We start from the raw sequence: 18,059 nt of genomic DNA, 5'->3' as shown, positions 1-18,059 counted from the left end.
CGTGGAGTTTAGCCTGTAATCAGGTTGCTGCTTGATGGCTTCATTCGGAGGTTCTAAGGAGATGAATAGCTCCATGGAGGCAGTACACACACACTAGACATTCCTGTTGCCAAACCACGTGGAGCTATGCTAGAGCCCTGGACCTAGAGGAGCCCTGTGGATACCCACACCAGTGCTGAGATGCTTATGCCGCCACTGGATCCGCAAGACATTCCACCCACAGGCCTGTAAGATTCCTGCATTAGGGATTATTCCATGTGTTGCATGAGCCTGAAGAGTAATTGATAGATTGGTATCAGGCATAATGGCCAATATCAAATTTATGGACTTGACCTGGACTGGGCTGGGATATTTTCTTAATATACCATTGCTATTGTATATGAAACTATTTTTATACACATATGAGTGTTCATTAATTTGCTTCTTTAGTCTACCCTGATTAACACATGCTCTATTTTTTTCCCCACAAGAAAGTGCTTCTTCATGAGTTTAAGACTGATACATTCCAACACACAGTCCTACCTTGAGATTCCAACAGATCTCACCACCAATATACAAGACGTTACCCCCCCCCCCAAAAGGGGAAAAACCTCCACTTGGCAGAGCTTAAGTTGTATGCATTTTTCCAAGCAGACAAACATCTAGCAACATGCTCTCAGTTAGTGTACCCAGTGGCGTTACCTAAGAAAGTTCGCTCTGGTCATAGTGACTTTTTGCATAAAAGTAGTTTCGCTCAAACTTCATTTTTTTTATGATGGCCAGTTTAAGAGAACAGCAAGCAGCTATGAAATTTTGTGTCCTTCTCAGGAAATAATGCTTCAGAAACTGTTGTGATGTTGAGAACAGCTTAAAGGACAGTGTGATGAGAAAAACTCCAGGTCATAAATGGTTTTCTCAGTTCAAAAAAGGGGAAATGCCGATTGAAGACAAGCATCCTTCTGGAACGTCCATCAACTTCCCAAAGGGACGAAAATGTGGACCAAACGTGTGAACCTGTGCTCAGAGAAGGACAACTGACCACTGAAGAGATGGGGAAGCTCTGTGGACTTTCTTGGAGTGTGATTCAATGAATTTTCATGGAAGATTTGGGAATGAGAAGGGTTGCTACAAAATTTGTGCCTGGGTTCTGACTGACCAGGAAAAAAGCCTCGATGGAAACATGCTGTGCTTTGAAAGAACAGCTCCAAAGTGACACTGACTCTTCCCAAAGTCATTCCTGGTGACAAGACATGGTGCTATCCCTTTAAAATATATAATTATTTATTTTTTATTCATTCATTCATTTATTGTAAATCATTTTCTTAGAGGGTCAATCAACTCTTATCACAATCCATACATACATCAATTGTGAAAAGTACATTTGTGCATCCGTTGCTCTCATCATTCTCAAGACATTTACTCTCCACTTAAGCCCCTGGCATCAGCTCCTCAGTTTTGCCCCTCTTACCCCACTCCCCACTCCCTCATGAAACCTTAATAATTTATAAATTATTATTTTGTCATATCTTACACTGTCCGAGGTCTACCTTTACCCACTTTTCTGTTGTCCGTCCCCCAGGGAGGAGCTTATATGTAGATCCTTGTAATCGGTTCCCCCTTTCCACCCCATTCTCCTTCCACCTTCCCGGTATTGCCATTCTCACCACTGGTCCTGAAGGGATCATCTGCCCTGGATTTCCTGTGTTTCCAGTTCCTATCTGTACCAGTTTACATCCTGAGATCTAGCCAGATTTGTAAGGTAGAATTGGGATCATGATAGTGGGGGTGGGGGAGGAAGCATTTAAAAACTAGAGGAAAGTTGTATGTTTCATCATTGCTACACTGCACCCTGAGTGGCTCGTCTCCTTCCCACGACCCTCCGTAAGGGGATGTCCAATTGCCTATCAATGGGCTTTGGGTCTCCACTCTGCAGTCTCCCTCATTCACAATGTTATGAGGTTTTGTTCTGATGATGCCTGATACCTGATCCCTTTGACACCTCATGATCACACAGGCTGGTGTACTTCTTCCATGTGGGTTGTGTTGATTCTGAGCTAGATGGCCACTTGGTTACTTTCAAGCCTTTAAGACCCCAGCCACTAGATAGATCTTTTAATAGCCAAGGACCATCGGCTTTCTTCAACACATTTGCTTATCCACCTGCTTTGTCTTCAGAGATTGTGTCAGGAAGGTGAGCATCATGGAATGTCAGTTTAATAGAACAAGGTATTCTTGCACTGAAGGAGTACTTGAGTGGAGGCCCAATGTCCATCTGCTACCTTAATACTAAACCTATGCATATATGCACATAGATCTATTTCCACTTCCTCATACATAAATATATTTACATAAGTACACACCGTGATTTAGACCTCTATGAATGCCCTTTGCCTCCTAGCTCTTTCTATTTCCTTTGACTTTCCTCTTGTCCCACAATCATGCTCAGCCTTCATTTGGGTTTCAGTAATTTCTCTCTGTTACATTATCCTTGACCGTGCCCTACCTGGTCTCCTACACCCTCCGCACCACCGATTTGGATCACTTGTTGTTCCCTTGCCTCTGGGTTTGTTAACTCCACTTCCTTTTCCCCCACCTCCCCCTCTCCCATGCACCCCCCAGAACTGTTGGCCCCTTTGTTTTCTCCTTCAGATTATTCATCCAGCTTATCGTATTTAGACAGACATGTGGAGAGAATAACATACACAAAAACAAGACAGAGGAAAACCAAGCGCATGGTGCTATTCTTATGACTCCCAAAGAAAACATCAATCAAGCAAGTGTCAACATTGTCACCTCTCCAAAAATTGCTTCTGAAGTCAAGTCAAAGATCAAAACCGTGCTTATATATTTTTGTTTTGATTTGAGGGCAATAGTGCCTTTGGATTTCTTCTACCAGGTTAGTCTGTTAATCAAACTTTCTGTTCAAAGAGTCTGAAAAGATTGCATCAGTGTGTAACAAAAAAGGCCTGATTTGTGGCAGATGATTGACTGGTTTTGCCACCACAATAATGCACCTGCTCACATAGCCACCTCAGAGTACCAGTTTTTGGCAAAGAAAGCCCATCATGCCTCTCTTGCCCCCATGAACCCAACTCACCTGACCTCACTCCAGGAAACTCCTTTTTGTTTGTGCAAGTGAAGAGGAACATGATAGGACATATTTTTAATGACACCGAAGAGGTGAAGGAAAAAAGTAAGAGAAGTGCTGTCAGCCATCCAAACAGATGACTTATAAAACTGTTTCCAAGAATAGAATTGCAGAATTGACATATGTATTAAGTGTGTTGGAGTGTACTTTGAAGGTGATAAGGTTGTTTTATTAAAAATTTGAATACATAATTTTGAAAAAAATAATTCTGTTTCTTTTGGGGGCAGTACCTCTTTGTAAGCGAGCCAGGACTCTCAGCTTGCTGGCTTCACACTGAAAATGGCCCTCCACTGTCTCAGGTATCCACCCCTTATACAGCTACTCAGAGTGAGGTTTGTGTAGAAATTCTTGATTGCTCTCTATCCCTCACTAGGCACATGCACTCCATTAGCAAGTATAGTTGGATCTACTTTCAAGAGGTATCACTTAATATGGGTGGAATTCCTACTAACCATGTTTCTATAACTCCTCCCAAATGATTTATAACTCCTACCAAATGATTGGGTAGCACAATGCAAATAGGGCACATGTCACACTGAGAGACGTTTTAATCAGTTTGCGTTACTACTTCTTTGACTATAAGCATGGACCATCTTGGAAGCAGCAGCAGTTCTCTCTGGATGCAACTGTGTCACAGAGACTTAGTGGGTCAGTTCGGAAACTATGGGATACGTTCTCCTCATATAACAGGAGACTATAGAACTGTGGGATAGAGTAATAGGTAGGTTTCCTTCCTGGCCAATAAGAGCCAATTGCCATGGGGCCATGCAGCTGAGAAGCTGGGAACCAGAGACACATTTGGCTACTGACTCAGAAGACTGACTCTTTCATTAGGTTGCTAATCCTATCTTACAGTCGCCAATTGAATTCCCTAGTGGACTCCCTTAATTTTGAATATTGTCTGTAAGTTCTGTGTGGCCATTGCAGTGAATTATTGAATCCAACATATAAGAGGGAATGGGAGGAAGTCCAAGATTCTACTACCTCACCAGGTGCCCAGTGATCTGCCAGGTGTGACCCTGCACAAGACCAGGACATTCCCTAGGACTGGCCCAGGAATGCAGGGCAGGAATATGGGTGAGGCAGGATCAGGAGGCCAGGAGAGAATCAGGACAGAAAGCACCTGAATGCAGGAGAGAGGAGAGATGGGGAGAAGTTAGCTGTATGTGGTGGTTATTAGGGTCAAAGAAAGATGAAAAGGAAAGTGACTCCTCTGCTGACCCTGTGTCTGTCCTTCATCTGCCCATGGACTAGAAAGCAGGTGCTTGGTCCCTGTGTGTTTCCGTCTGATCTGGGCAAGGGAAACAGAGCAGCCATGGGGCAGCAGAGCTTCCCCAAGAAGACAAGGCTCAGGTCACTGCAGAGCCGGAATTGGTGGGTCTGTGAGCTCTCTTGAGAGAACCACCATTATCGGCCCTGATGGTCCCTTTACAACAGTGCCTCTACTTAGTTGGTCCCCTGTCTTAGGTATCAGACCCCCTTCGACCCCCAGGGCTCTTCTGAAATTCCATGCAGAATGGCTCAATGTGGCGCTGGGAGGGCGTCAGGGCCTCATGTCACCACACGTCACTGACCCCAGCCTTCTATATTCCTCACCTGCCTCAGGATGTCCTCTCCTCACTGCAGATGATCCACTTCTGACTCAAGGAGACCAGCTTTCTCCCCAAGAAATTCCCAATTCTTGTCTTTGAGCCAGAGGAAAGGATGTGAGGATACAGCCAACACTGGTTCTCAGTCCTCAACATGGTGCAGAAAAGCCCAGTGACAGCCTGGGAGAGTTCAGGGACCCTCTGGGAGCAAGGCAGAGAGGAGTGGACCCATTACACAATGAAGCAGGAGGCTCCATCAGGGAAGAAAGGGAGAAAAGCCTTTCTCAGTACAAATACCTGATCATGAGGTGAATTCACAGTACAGGGCACCACTGTATGGTTCAATGTAGCTGCTGAGGGGAAGCTGGCCACTGTGTGCACACCCTTTGTCCTGGGAGCCCTGATGCTGGGAGCATTTTCAGGAGAGGCCACGCCACAGAAGCTTGGGTAAAGAGGAGTGGAAGAATGGTGGCGAACAGGGAGTAAGCAAAAGGAAAGCAGGGAGACCTCAAAGCACAAACAGAGAGGGGATAGCACAGGGTATGCGGTTCTCCCAGATGAGACGGGCCGCATCCTCCTGCACTCTCAGGGGTAGCTGAAACTGCCAATGGTACCACAAGGCATAACTGACCTTATGTTGAAAGGCTCACCGGAGAGGGTATGTACAGAGGCTTTTTGCCCATATGCATCTCTTATGGCTCCAGACCTTTCCCTGTGTCCATCTCTTCCTCAGCCTTCATTTGTAACGAAAAGGCGGAAACATGAATCCGGGAGTGTGAACCAAGAGAGCCCTTTCCCCTCAATTCCAGTAACTCCCACAAAGGCCTTACCACCTGTCTTTTATCTCCACCCTAATGAGTCCTGCCTCCTTCCTTTCCAAGTGTACTCTGGTGAAGGCGTCTCACCTGATTTTCTAAGAGTTTCCTGCTCCTGATGGTGGGATCTTTCTGCCCCATGTTGGCCAGGCCAACCAACTGGTAAGGTTTAGTCTTGCTCGAGGTGAAGGAAAAAAGCTGTGGTAAGAGAAGAGGCTCTAAGAGGTGACATCTGGGACCAATCTGCCCTCCACCCCAGCTGCCCCATCCACACCACCAACCTCAGCATCCGTGAAACCCAAGGCCTCACTTTGGGCATGTTCTCCTCATGGATCTAAAGGGAGGAAGCCGTGTCCTTTCTACTATTCAGTCCCATTTCAGTAGCACGGAGCTTCACTCCTTCAAGAATACGAGACAAGGGGTCAGGTGGATGAAAGGGCACAGCTGTACCGGCCTCAACACCAGCCATTCCTTAAATTACCCTCTAACCATCCCTCCCACAAAGACCACTCAGCTCTCAATTGGCCTAGAATGACTGCTATCACTCATACCTGGATTTGAGCGGAGTCTCAGGAGGTCATGAGATTCCTGGAAGACTTCATCTCCTTTTATTTTGGTCACCTGCCGAGACAGAGATGGGGATTAGTGGCTTGAGCCTCAGGTGGTACGAGGGTAATCTTCCCAATTCTACCTGCAAACCTGGTTAGACCAGAAGATGCACAGCGGTACAGATGGGATCTGGAAACACGGGGAATCTAGGACAGATGAACCCCTCAGAACCAAAGGTGAGAGTGACGACACCAGGATGGAAGGGGGCGTAGAAAGAGGGAACCGACCACAAGGATCTACATATAACCTCCTCTCTGGGGGGTGGGCAACAGGAAACTGGGTGAAGGGAGACGCCGGGCAGTGTAAGATAAGATAAAATAATAATTTATAAATTATTAAGGGTTGATGAAGGAGGGGGAAAGGTGAGGGGAAAAAAAGAAAATGAGCTGATTCCAGGAACCCAAACGGAAGGCGAATTTTGAGAATGATGAGGGCAACGAATGTATAAGTGTGCTTTACACAATTGATGTATGCATGGATTGTGATTAGAGTTGTATGAGCCCTAATAAAGTGATTTAAATTAAAGAAAGACAAAAAAGAGAAGTGGTGATGAAGCTAGGTGTTGACCCACACCTTTGGAATCAGCATTACTTTGATCAGTTATGCACAGACTGGGACACAGCAGAGGGGATGTCAAAGAGAGGCTTCTACAAAGAAGACAAGAGATTTCAGTTTCCGGACTTTGGGAAAACAACCTCAAGCAAGACACCCACTCAAAGCCTACCCAACAGCAACTAGCCAGCTTTGCCATGCTCTGACACACAAACTATTACTCTCCTCATCCCAAATCTTGCTGTTGACATTCTTCAATAGCCCTGCATTTTCTCATATTAAAATTCAGTGATAGCTACATGAGGCCCAAATCCCTGCTTAGCTTGAAGCTTCCAGCTTACTTTAAAAAAATTTTTTAAGCTTTTGTTGGCGTCTCTTACATCTCTTATCACAATCCATGCATTCATCAGTGTGTCAAGCACATTTGCACATATGTGGCCATCATCATTTTCAAAGCATTCCTTCCCACTTGAGCCCTGATATCAGCTCCCCATTTCTTCCACCGCCCTCCCACGCCTGCACTCACGAACCCTTGATAAGTTATAGATTTTTTTTCCATATCTTACAACATCCTCTGTCGCCCCTCACCCACTTTTCCGTATTCATCCCCCTGGGAGGGGGTTCTAGTTGGATCCTTTTGATCCATTCCTGCTTTCTTTCCCCATCCTCCCTTAATCCTCCTGGTATATCTACTCTCCTTGTAGGTACTGAGGAGTATATCTATCCTGGATTCCCTGTGTTGTGGGCTCTTATCTGTAGCAGTGTGCATGCTCTGGTCTAATCCAATTTGTAAGGTAGAATTGAGGTTATGATAGTGGGGGGGGGGAAGCATCGAAAAGTTGTGTGTTTCATTAGTGCTAAACTGCACCCTGACTGGCTCATCTCTTCCCTGTGCCCCCTCTGGTAATTTACTGTCTTAATCGATTACTGACATGGGCATGACACATTGTTGTGTTTGCACCTTGTTCCTGTCAGGGTAGCAAATAGATTCCAAGACAGACTTGTTCAGGGTAGTTGGGAAACCTCATTATGGGAAAACCCAGAATCTTGCTGTTTGTTTTTGAAAGTCACCTCCATGATTGTACCCTGAAATTGGAAACAAGATTTCAATAATCTGAATGCCAGGAAAAGTCCTGGTGTGGGGGGTGGTGACATAGATGGTACGGAAATATAGTTCATATTTACAATATAAGCAGAAATATATCACTGTGCTACCAAGGCTTAAATATTTTACTGTAATTTCACTTTCTGGGCTCTGAGATTTACAGAGTGTGTGAATCACAAGGGAGAACAAGCACAGAGGAAAAGGTTTGAGCAGTGAGTCCATTGGGAGCTGGTAGTCCCTTCTTGTCATAGTTACAAAATTTCACGTCAACTTGATAAATAAGTTTAGTGGTGGAGTCTAGACGGTCAGTCAGGTCACAGCCTGATGATACCTGCTTGTAGGCATGACCTTCTCACGAGGATTCTGGGAACTTCCTCTGTCTCTGGCAGTGGGCCACACTCTTTCTCTGCTTCAACTTCCTGTTGTGGAGACATGCTCAGACCTAGAGGAGCCATGTGGAGACCAGCGCCAGTGCTGAGATACTCCCACTGCCACTGGATCCATGAGACTTCTTACCTACCAGCCTGTGATCTCCTTGCATTTGGCATTATTGCATGTGGCTGAGTAAGTCTACAGAGGAATTTATAGACTAGAATTGGACATATGGGCTAATATCAGACTTATGCACTTGATCTGCACTGGGCTGGGATATTTTCTCAATATACAATTGCTCTTTGATACAAAGCTCTCTCTTACACACATATGCGTGTTTCTGTATTTGTTTCTCTAGTCAACCCAGATTAACACATTATGGTACTGGGTGTGGAGATGGTGGTGTGACCTCTGACTCATGGCAGTTACACTTCTTTGGTTAGCCAGAGGTCAGATATGGCCATACCGCTTGCTTGATTGTTTTCTAGAAAAACAACATGGAAGTTAAAGTTTTGATTATATTCTTTGTTGCCTTTGGTTATTCCTGTTTGAAATGGTGAAAATGCCTGTGACACATGTATCTTTTGAGCTCAGGGGGCAAAATGGCCCCTTGAAATCTGAGACCATGCTGCTTAGTCAAAATGTCTGGCAGAAGGTCAAAATGGCTCGCAGAAGGCCCCACACTGGATTAATGCAGGCAGAGTGCTAAGGCATATGAATGAGATAGTTTAGAAAGGATTGGATTGGACTGTTTTAAGTTTAGATAAATAAGTATAGTTTAGATAATTTTGATAGGATATTTTAGAAAGGGATTGAACTTGACTCCTTTAGGAATTGAGTTTAGGATCTGGCTTTCCTCGGTTTATACTGATTTCTTCTGCCTTTTGTTATGGATATTATTTGAGATAGAAATGATCATTGGGAAATAAATTAAAGAGTTTGTAAGCCTACTTGCCTTCAGTATTAGATTGGATCTTTTAATGTGTGTACGCAACTAACTCCTGTAAAGAAGGCACTGGAGGAAAAAAGCCTCACCCAGTGTCTTGAGTGTTGTCAGACTGAAGATTAAAAAGGAACCCTTTGACTTTTTCAATATTTAGCTAGTGGTCTGTACCTGAAGCTGAAAAACTTTGGATTCATGAAGGAACTCTCCTCTCTAGGACTGAATATTGAAGAGAGTCTATCGGCAGCCCAAAATGCTTGCTAGGTGACCACCTGGATCCACTTTTTGAGTGGAAATGGGAAAAGTGCAGCCATAAAAACCCTGGTTGAGTCTTGCCACAGACACTCGTGGACCTGTTTCATAGGATCTAGAGGAGAAGATGAGAGTGTGTTGACCGGTCTGAAATTTACAGAGTTGTGTGGAACCTGAGCCTAGGCAATGGGGGCTAGGGTTGTTGAGAATGTGTGACAAGGCCCATAGTTGAAAGGCAAGGTGACCACTGGGCACCCTGGTGAGGCTAATAGGGTGGCCCACATTGAGTCGACCAGAACCTGACCAGATGAAGATAAGATTTTGATCCTGTGAATTGGTGCATATGCTGCTGACTTATTGAACATTCTGTCCTGATTTGACTTTGCTTATGAATAAGGACTCACAAGGTTCCAACTGGAATAAGGATTCTTCACATCAAAGAACATGCTTGTCTCTTCAAAAGCACTGGACTGATATAAGTGGGCAGTATAAATATTGGATAAACAAAATTAGGGGAATAAAGGCATAAAGTGGCTGGCTTACAAAATGTCATAGGTGGGAGAATATGTTTATAAATTTATAGGACTGTGGTGTAGGTGTTCTTATAACTACAATTGTTAAGCATAAAATATTTTTGTTTTGCTGCTTTTAGAGTACTGTGTTTAAAGGGGGCTGACATGGTTTGAATTGTATGAACTTTAGTTTTATCCTGTTAGGCACAAAGATCACTTTACTAATGTCCTTGTTTTAAAATTTATATATGACTAACGAGTTGTGTAAAAGTTTCATGTCGACGAGAATTGATCTGAGTTATTTAATGTCATATCAACTTTATAAATAAGTCTAGGGGTGGCGTCTACCCGGTCAATCAGGTCACAGCTTGATGATGCCTATTTGTGTTTGTGGATTCCCTCTGGTGGTCAAGGCCAGAATTTTAGCCCTGATGTCTTAAGAAATGAGGCATTCAAAGTGGCTGTGAAGTGTGGAACTTATGACTGGGAACTCATCTGGAAACAATTTCTGACTCCTTAGAGAAGCAATTCACGCACTGAGTGAGGAGAAAGTAAATGTGCACGTGAGAATGTGCCAACATTTCAGTGAGGGAAGTACAAGACAGAAACACACACACAAATACACAGTCAGGTCAAAAGTATATTTTAAAATAAATGTATATTGGGGAAATTTTTCTTAACACATTCATGTGAATTTTTAACAAGTAGGTTTTTAAAACACATTTTATTGGGGGCTCATCCAACTCTTATCACAATCCATCCATCCATCTATTGTGCCAAGCACATTTGTACATTTGTTGCCATCATCTTTCTCAAAACTTTTGCTTTCTACTTGAGCCCTTGGTATCAGCTCCTCATTTTCCCCGAAACCTTGATAATTTATAAATTATTGTTATTTTGCCATGTTTTACACTGTCCAACATCTTACTTGAGCCACTTTTCTGTTGTCATGAAAGTACACCAGCCTGTGAGATCACTGCTGTTCCATGATGCTCACCTTCCTGACAGGATTGCTGAAGACAAAGCAGGTGCATAGGCAAATGTGATAAAGAAAGCTTATAGTGCCAGGCTATCAAAAGATAGAGCATCTGGGGTCTTAAATGTCTAAAGGTAAACAAGCAACCATATAGCTCAGAAACAATAAAGCCCACATAGAAGCACACCAGCCTGTGTGATCATGAGGTGTCGAAGGGATCAAGTAACAAGCAGTTTTTTATTAGACATTTTTGAGTTTTTCTATCAACAAATGTTAGGTGCCATTGAGTCTGTTCTGACCCATAGTGACTTTATGCACAACAGAATGAAACACTTCACGGTCGTGCCATTCTCTAATTGTTCCTATGCCTGAGCCGATTGATGCAGCCACAGTGCCAATCTATCTTGATGTCCTTCTTTAGGGACTGGTCTCTACTTACAGCATATCCAAAGTTTGGAAGGGTAGACATGCTATCTTTGCCTCTAAGGAGCACTCTGGCCTGACTACTTCCAACATGCATTGGTTTGTCCTTTTAATGGTTTATGATATTTTCAATATTCTTCTCCAGCACCCCAATTCAAATGCATCAATTCATCTATGAATTTCTTTATTCAACGTCCAACTTTCATAAACATATTAGGCAATGGAAAATACCATCGCTTGGTCAGGTGCATCTCCATCCTCAAAGTAAAATCATTGATTTCAGTACTCTGAAGAAGTCTTGTATAGCAGATTTACCCAAGACAACGCTTCTTTGGATCTCTAGACTGCTGCTTCCATTAGCATGGATTGAAATCCTCGACAACTTCAACTGTTTCTCCATTTATCATGATTGATCCAATTGTGAGGATTTTCTTGTTCTTTATAATGAGTTGTAAGTTATGCTGTAGGCTGCAATCCTTGACCTTCATTGGCAGGTGGTTCAGGTTCTCCTTATTTTCAGGAAGCAAGGGTTTTTCTTCTGCCTTAATTTCCATATGTGTAATTGATGGTCTTTTCCACAGCCAGCCTCTGGCCTGGTTTTAGATGCTGATATTGAGTTTCTGCATGGCCTCTTCACAAATATGTCATCAATTTGGTTTCTGTTTATACCATGCGGAGAAGTCCAAGTGTTGTTGAAGGAGGTGTTTTCTATGAACAAATTATTTATTTTGCACGTTTCTTTTATATGATCTCCAGTTCCATTTCTATCAGTAAGACCATATTTTCCAAGTACTATTCCTTCCTCTTTGTTTCTAACTGTTGTCTTCCAATTACCAATAATTGTCAAAGCTTTTTTATTGCATGCTTGATCAATTTCTAACCGGAGATGTTGGTGGAATTCTTCAATTTCTGCATCACTAGATTTAGTGTTTGATGCATAAATTTGAATAATATTTGTATTTGTTTGGATTTCCTGGAAGGCAGACAGATAGACCTGGAAATATCCTCTCTGACAAGACTGCAGCACCATTCCTCCTGATTGTGTCATTCTTGGCATAATAAAGGATATGACTTTCTGATTCGAAATGGCCAACACCAATCCATTTCAGCTCACTAATATCTCCTGAAGGCTGCATTTGCACAAGCTTTACTCCATTCATGCCAGCACGGTCGACTCTACTTTGACAAAGCAGCACCCCGTGCATCAACTTTTGAGTACCTTTCCACCCAAGGGTCCCCTCCTCTGACACTATCTACAGAAATGTTGCCCCTCTATTCATTAGGTTTTAAGTATTTGACAATGTTTCTATGTTATGTATAATGGTCTCAGCTGCTACTTTTTCAGAAGCGGGCAGCAGATTCTGACTTCCTTCAAACAAACTTATTTGAAATACTTTGTTACTAACAGCTCCTTGTGTGCCATAAAAGGAGTCAGAAAGTGCACTTGGAGCAGTGATTGAGGCAGGGAAGCCTAGCCTCTGCTTTCAGGGAGAGAGCCCTCTTTGGGCCCTCAGTGAAGCAAATGCCACAGAATTATCGAATTGCAATGATAAATGCTGTGGGAAAAGAGAAATAGCCCAGAAGACTCATGCAATGATTTCGGCTCCAGCCTGAAGTTTGACCTTACTCACGTAAACGCAGTTTTCACCAGAATGTGTTGCAGCATTTAGAGCAGTTCTTGGCATTCTTTCAATTACTGCATAAATGATAGGCTTGAGTTTATTTCTGATGTGGATTGGAAATAAGAGCACCATTTTAACCGGCATGTACCAAGGAACAAATTGAGATGTCTGAGGGGTCGGCCCCAATTCCAACTATGTAGAACTCGCCCCCACCCCTGAAAAATGCACTTCAGAGGACAGCACTGGGGATGCAGCTTGGGGAGAAGGGCACGTCTGATTAGAGCATGTGGGAGAAACAAAAAAGGGATGGAGAGGGAGGGGAGGACACCCTGGCCCACCAAGCCCCGAGGACAGTGTTCCTGCGCAGAGCAGACAACGCACAGAGAGGACCATCAGGCTGGCCCCACCACAAGACATGACGTCCCTCACTAAGCCAGGGAACAACACTGGAGACACAGTGTGGGAATTCTGCACAATCTGACCCCATCTCGATGGGGCAAAATACTAAGGCCCTGTCACAAAGCAGCAAGGGGAGCAAAGTGATGAGATCCCTAGGGAATATCAAAAATAGACTTTGGAGACTGAGTGTAGCACCCCATCAGACTCGACTAGGAAACACTTGTAAAGGCCAAGAAACAGACGCTGAACTATTTATAGGATTTTCAATTTTTGTCTGGGATTTCTTTTTGTTGTTATTTTTTGTTGATCTTGACTTCCTTTGTTGTTTTGTTTGGCATTGCCTGGTTTTTGCACTTGTTAATGTCTCTGCATGTCTACCTAGATAAAAGTGACGGGATAAACAATTCACAGATGAAAAGAACAGGGCCAATGTTTCTGGGTGAATATGGAAGAAGGGGAGGTGGGAGAAAGGAAGAGGGGAGGGAACCAACCCAGGAACAAGGGAACAACAAGTGAGCTAAAATCATTGGCGATAATGGTGTAGGGTGCCTAGTGGGGCTTAATCAAGGACAATGCAGCAGCGAGGAATTACTAAATCCTAATGAAGTCCAAGCATGATGATGGGACAAGAGGAAATGAAAAGGAAAAAGAGGAAAGAACTAGAAGGCAAAGGACATTTAGTGAGGTCTAAATACAAGCATGTACATATGTACGTATATTTTTATATGATGATGGGGAAATACATCTATGTACATGCGTTAATAGGTTTAGTATTAAGGTAGCTGAGGTAGTTAGTTTATTGTGCCAACTTGACCAATAAACACATGTGAGGTTAATTGAAAGGCGGAGGGATAAATGACACAGTGAGCCTTGCCTTTCTAGTTCTCAGATCTCTTGTTTGTGATGGTCGCACCAGGGTGCAGCTGCCTTAGCAGTAGTTCCCTGCTTCATCTGGCACGGCTCACTTCCTGCAAGACATTCCCAAGGAGAAGCCACATGGACCTACCTTGATGCACCTCTGGATGCTGGAGCAGCCATGTGGAGACCCCTGCCAGCGCTGAGATGGTCACATATTCACTGATTCAGCTTTCCTCCTGCAGGCACCACCACAGTGTGTGTTTTGTGAGATGGAGGAGGACTTTGTGGATTGGTGTCAGACATATGAGTTAATATTGGATTTGTGGGATTGGGAAGCACTGGGTTGGGATGTTTTCTTGATATGTACTGACTGTTTATGTAAAGCTCTCTCTTATATAAGAGTTTCTTTGGATGTGTTTCTCTAAAGTACCCAGACTAACACAGCAGCGAATGGACATTGGGCCTCTACTCAAGAACTCCCACAATGCAAGAATACTTTGTTCTAATAATCCAGCATTCCATGATGCTCACCTTCCAGACACAATCGCTGAAGACAAAGTGGGTGTATCAGCAAATGTAGTGAAGAAAGCTTATGATGCCTGGCTATTAAAGGATATAGCATCTGGAGTCTAAAAAGACTTGAAGGTAAAAAAGCGGCCATCTGGTTGAGAAGCAACGATGTCCACATGGAAGAAGCACACCAGCCTGTGTGATCATGTGGTGTCACTGGGATCAGGTATCAGGCATCTAAGTCCCAGAATAAAATCATACCAAATGTGAATTGTGGAGGGGTGTCATGGAGTGAAGACCCAGTGCTCATCTGTAGACAAATGGACATTTCCTCACAGAGGGGTCACAGGGAGAGATGAGCCAGTCAGGGTGCAGTATAGCACCAATGAAACACACAACTTGCCAATAGTTCTTTGGTGCTTCCTTCCTCCCCCTATCATGACCTCAATTCTACCTTACAAGTCGGATTAGACCAAAACATGAACACTGCTACAGATTAGAGCCTGCTGCAACACAGGAAATTCAGAATAGATAAACCCCTCAGGGCCAGCAATGACAGTAAAGATACCAGGAGGATTAGGGGAGTGTGGGGGAGAAAGGAGTAATCAATCAAAAGGATCAACCTATACCCCCTTCCCAGGGGGACAAACAATGGAAAATTCAGTGAGGGAGGATGGAGGGCAATGTAAGATATGGAAAATAATAATCTATAACCTATGAAGGGTATGTGAGGGAGGGTTGCATGAGAGGAAGGTGGAAGAAATTGGGAGCCGATATCAGGGGCTCAAGTGGGAAGGAATGCTTTGAATATGATGATGGCAGCATATGTGCAAATATGCTTGACACACTGGATGAGTGCATGGATTGTGATAAGAGATGTAAGAGCTCCCACTAAAAGATTTAATGGAAACGAACACAATTTATTGGGTCTGGGATTCAAATATTTCAGCTCCCATGATGGCTTTGGTTGAGAGCCTTGGATGACTTGCTACTACTGCGCCAGTAGCAGCCCTGCTGAGCATCACCTTTCCAGCTGTCAGTGCACTTGTTTCCTCAACTGCTGATGCCAATCAACAAGGTGCTTTTCAAGGAATCATACCAGGAATCTGAACATGGACAACAGTCTGGACATCTGGGACCTGCCCTTTATGGATTCATATTCTACATATTCCATGAGGAACTTAAAGAACTGCCAATAACAGGAAGCGTCTTGGGAATAAACAATCTAACCCTCAACACCTCTTTGAACAGAATTGCATCATCCCTGCCACCACCCCCCCACAATTCCCTTTTAGAGCCTGTTTGGTATTATTGCCTCTGCTTGTTACCTTGTTTATTTCAGAACGTACCAACATGAACTTATGGTCCAGCGGTTGGAAAAGGCACTGCGATGGTCACAGACATCTGCATAGTACACAAGGCCCAGGAGAGGCCAAAGAATCTTTACTCCAAGATACAAATGTGTGAAGACAGAAAGCTGGCAGCTTTTTGTATCAGCACACAGGTCCTAGTTTTCACTTTTACTTCTGGATGTACTTTCCATTTTCACCTCCAATGTACTTGGGTTGTGTTAAGAAATGTATCTGCACGCACTTACATGGATCTAAAGAAAGAACAGGATATGCTCCCAAAGATGCTGCAATTTCTTTTAAAAAGAGACCTTTTGTTTATTAGCACCAATTTCTGGCCACTGAGGTGTTTGTTTTATTTTATATCTTTTTTTAAAACTGTATATGCAACCTCTTAGCTTTTAGCATACATCTCTACTACCATTTCCTTAAGGTGTTGTGCTTTAATTGTATGCCGAGTCTCAGTGAGACAGTCGGTAGTATGATTGCGGACTTATTCATTTTAACATTGTAAATCTTGAGTCATTTTACTATTGTAAAACCTGGGGTCAAATAATTCAAACCTTAATGGAGAAGGCACTAAAGTGAAGAAATGGTAATGAATTATTTGCATAAAAAATAAGAAAATTGTACTAAATTTGAATCATGCTTCAAGCTTGTTCGTGGTAATTTTATTCAAACATATGCTCTAGATTTTGAAGTGAGAAAAAAAATCAGATATTTGAAATTTAAATTGGGGTCCTTGGAACCCATTAATCTAACTGCTGGCTCAATTTTTTCCCCTAGCTATTTTCTATTCCAAATTCTGTTAATGTATGCATGATCATAAGACCTCAACACTTGAATACATAATCTACAAAATATGTAGTAAAGCTGGTAGCCTTGAAAATACCCATGCGATATCTATCTGTAGATAATTACATATAGTGGCCTTTCAGGACTGTCACCGTAACGTAGTAACACAGCAGCACAATAGTACAGAGCTAATGTTTATCCTAAATTTTCAGGCGCCTAGAGGATATCTTTATACAATGACTGATGTGCATTTTTCTAAAGTGCGTAGTTTTATGTCTGGTTTTATTATTTAAAATAAAAAGTGATACTTTACAAAAAATGTACATAAAGCATTGTGTAATTTACAATGTTTTCATCTTGTGTATTTATTGCTCAAATATTTTTCAATTTGGGACATTCACAATGGTTAAATTAGGTCTTAAAATAATGTAAATATTCTGTTAATAAAAGTGAAATATTTTAATGAAAAAATAAAGTATATTTTCCTTTTCCTGTGCTGTTTTTTCCAGAGAAGTGCAGAATACACTACAGAGAATAACAATGCAGCAAGTTCTAATTCAGATTCAATTCACTTACAATTTTAAAATTTAGGCAGAAGCCAGGTCTGTTGTTTAAACTTGGCAATATTGATTTGGTTTATACCTTCTCTTTATACACAAATATTTTATATGTTAATACATGTCTGTCTGTATATGAAAAGGAATTTTGTGAAGTCCTTATTTGGATTCAATTATTATTTTAATTACTGATAGTACTTCAAAGTATTTAAATAACATTTCACAGAGAATTTTCATAATTTCAACTTTTTATTTAACTGACTCTGACTTTTCAGTTTGTCTGAAAAAGTAAGGGTGAATTAATCATTCTCTTTGGGAAATCTGGCGAGTGATAAGATTGTTTTGGAGCCAATTCCTTGCATAATCCCTGGCTTCCACACTTACAAGCCCTGTGAACACTTACCAAATGACACATGACCCCATTGGACTTCACCTTTCTCATGTGTAAAATGTGAATGAGACAACACTCTCCTTCTTGACCAGCATGTAATACAGTAAGCTTTTAAAGTGTCTTTCACATAGGAACCACTGTACCCATTTCTTTGGAAATTGATAACTCATTGTTCTTGTAATTTTGTTTAGGCCTAAGTAAGCAATTAACATTTCCCTTCACACCGTGCTTAGGCTCTTGCAATCATTCCTAGAGTAGGACTTGGTCGCGATCATCCTTCCTTCAGGGAGGAGCCCTTTACTG

Source organism: Tenrec ecaudatus, chromosome X (assembly GCF_050624435.1).
Source record: "Tenrec ecaudatus isolate mTenEca1 chromosome X, mTenEca1.hap1, whole genome shotgun sequence".
In the NCBI taxonomy this organism is placed as follows: Eukaryota; Metazoa; Chordata; class Mammalia; order Afrosoricida; family Tenrecidae; genus Tenrec; species Tenrec ecaudatus.
Note: the sequence above shows the minus strand (reverse complement) of the source record.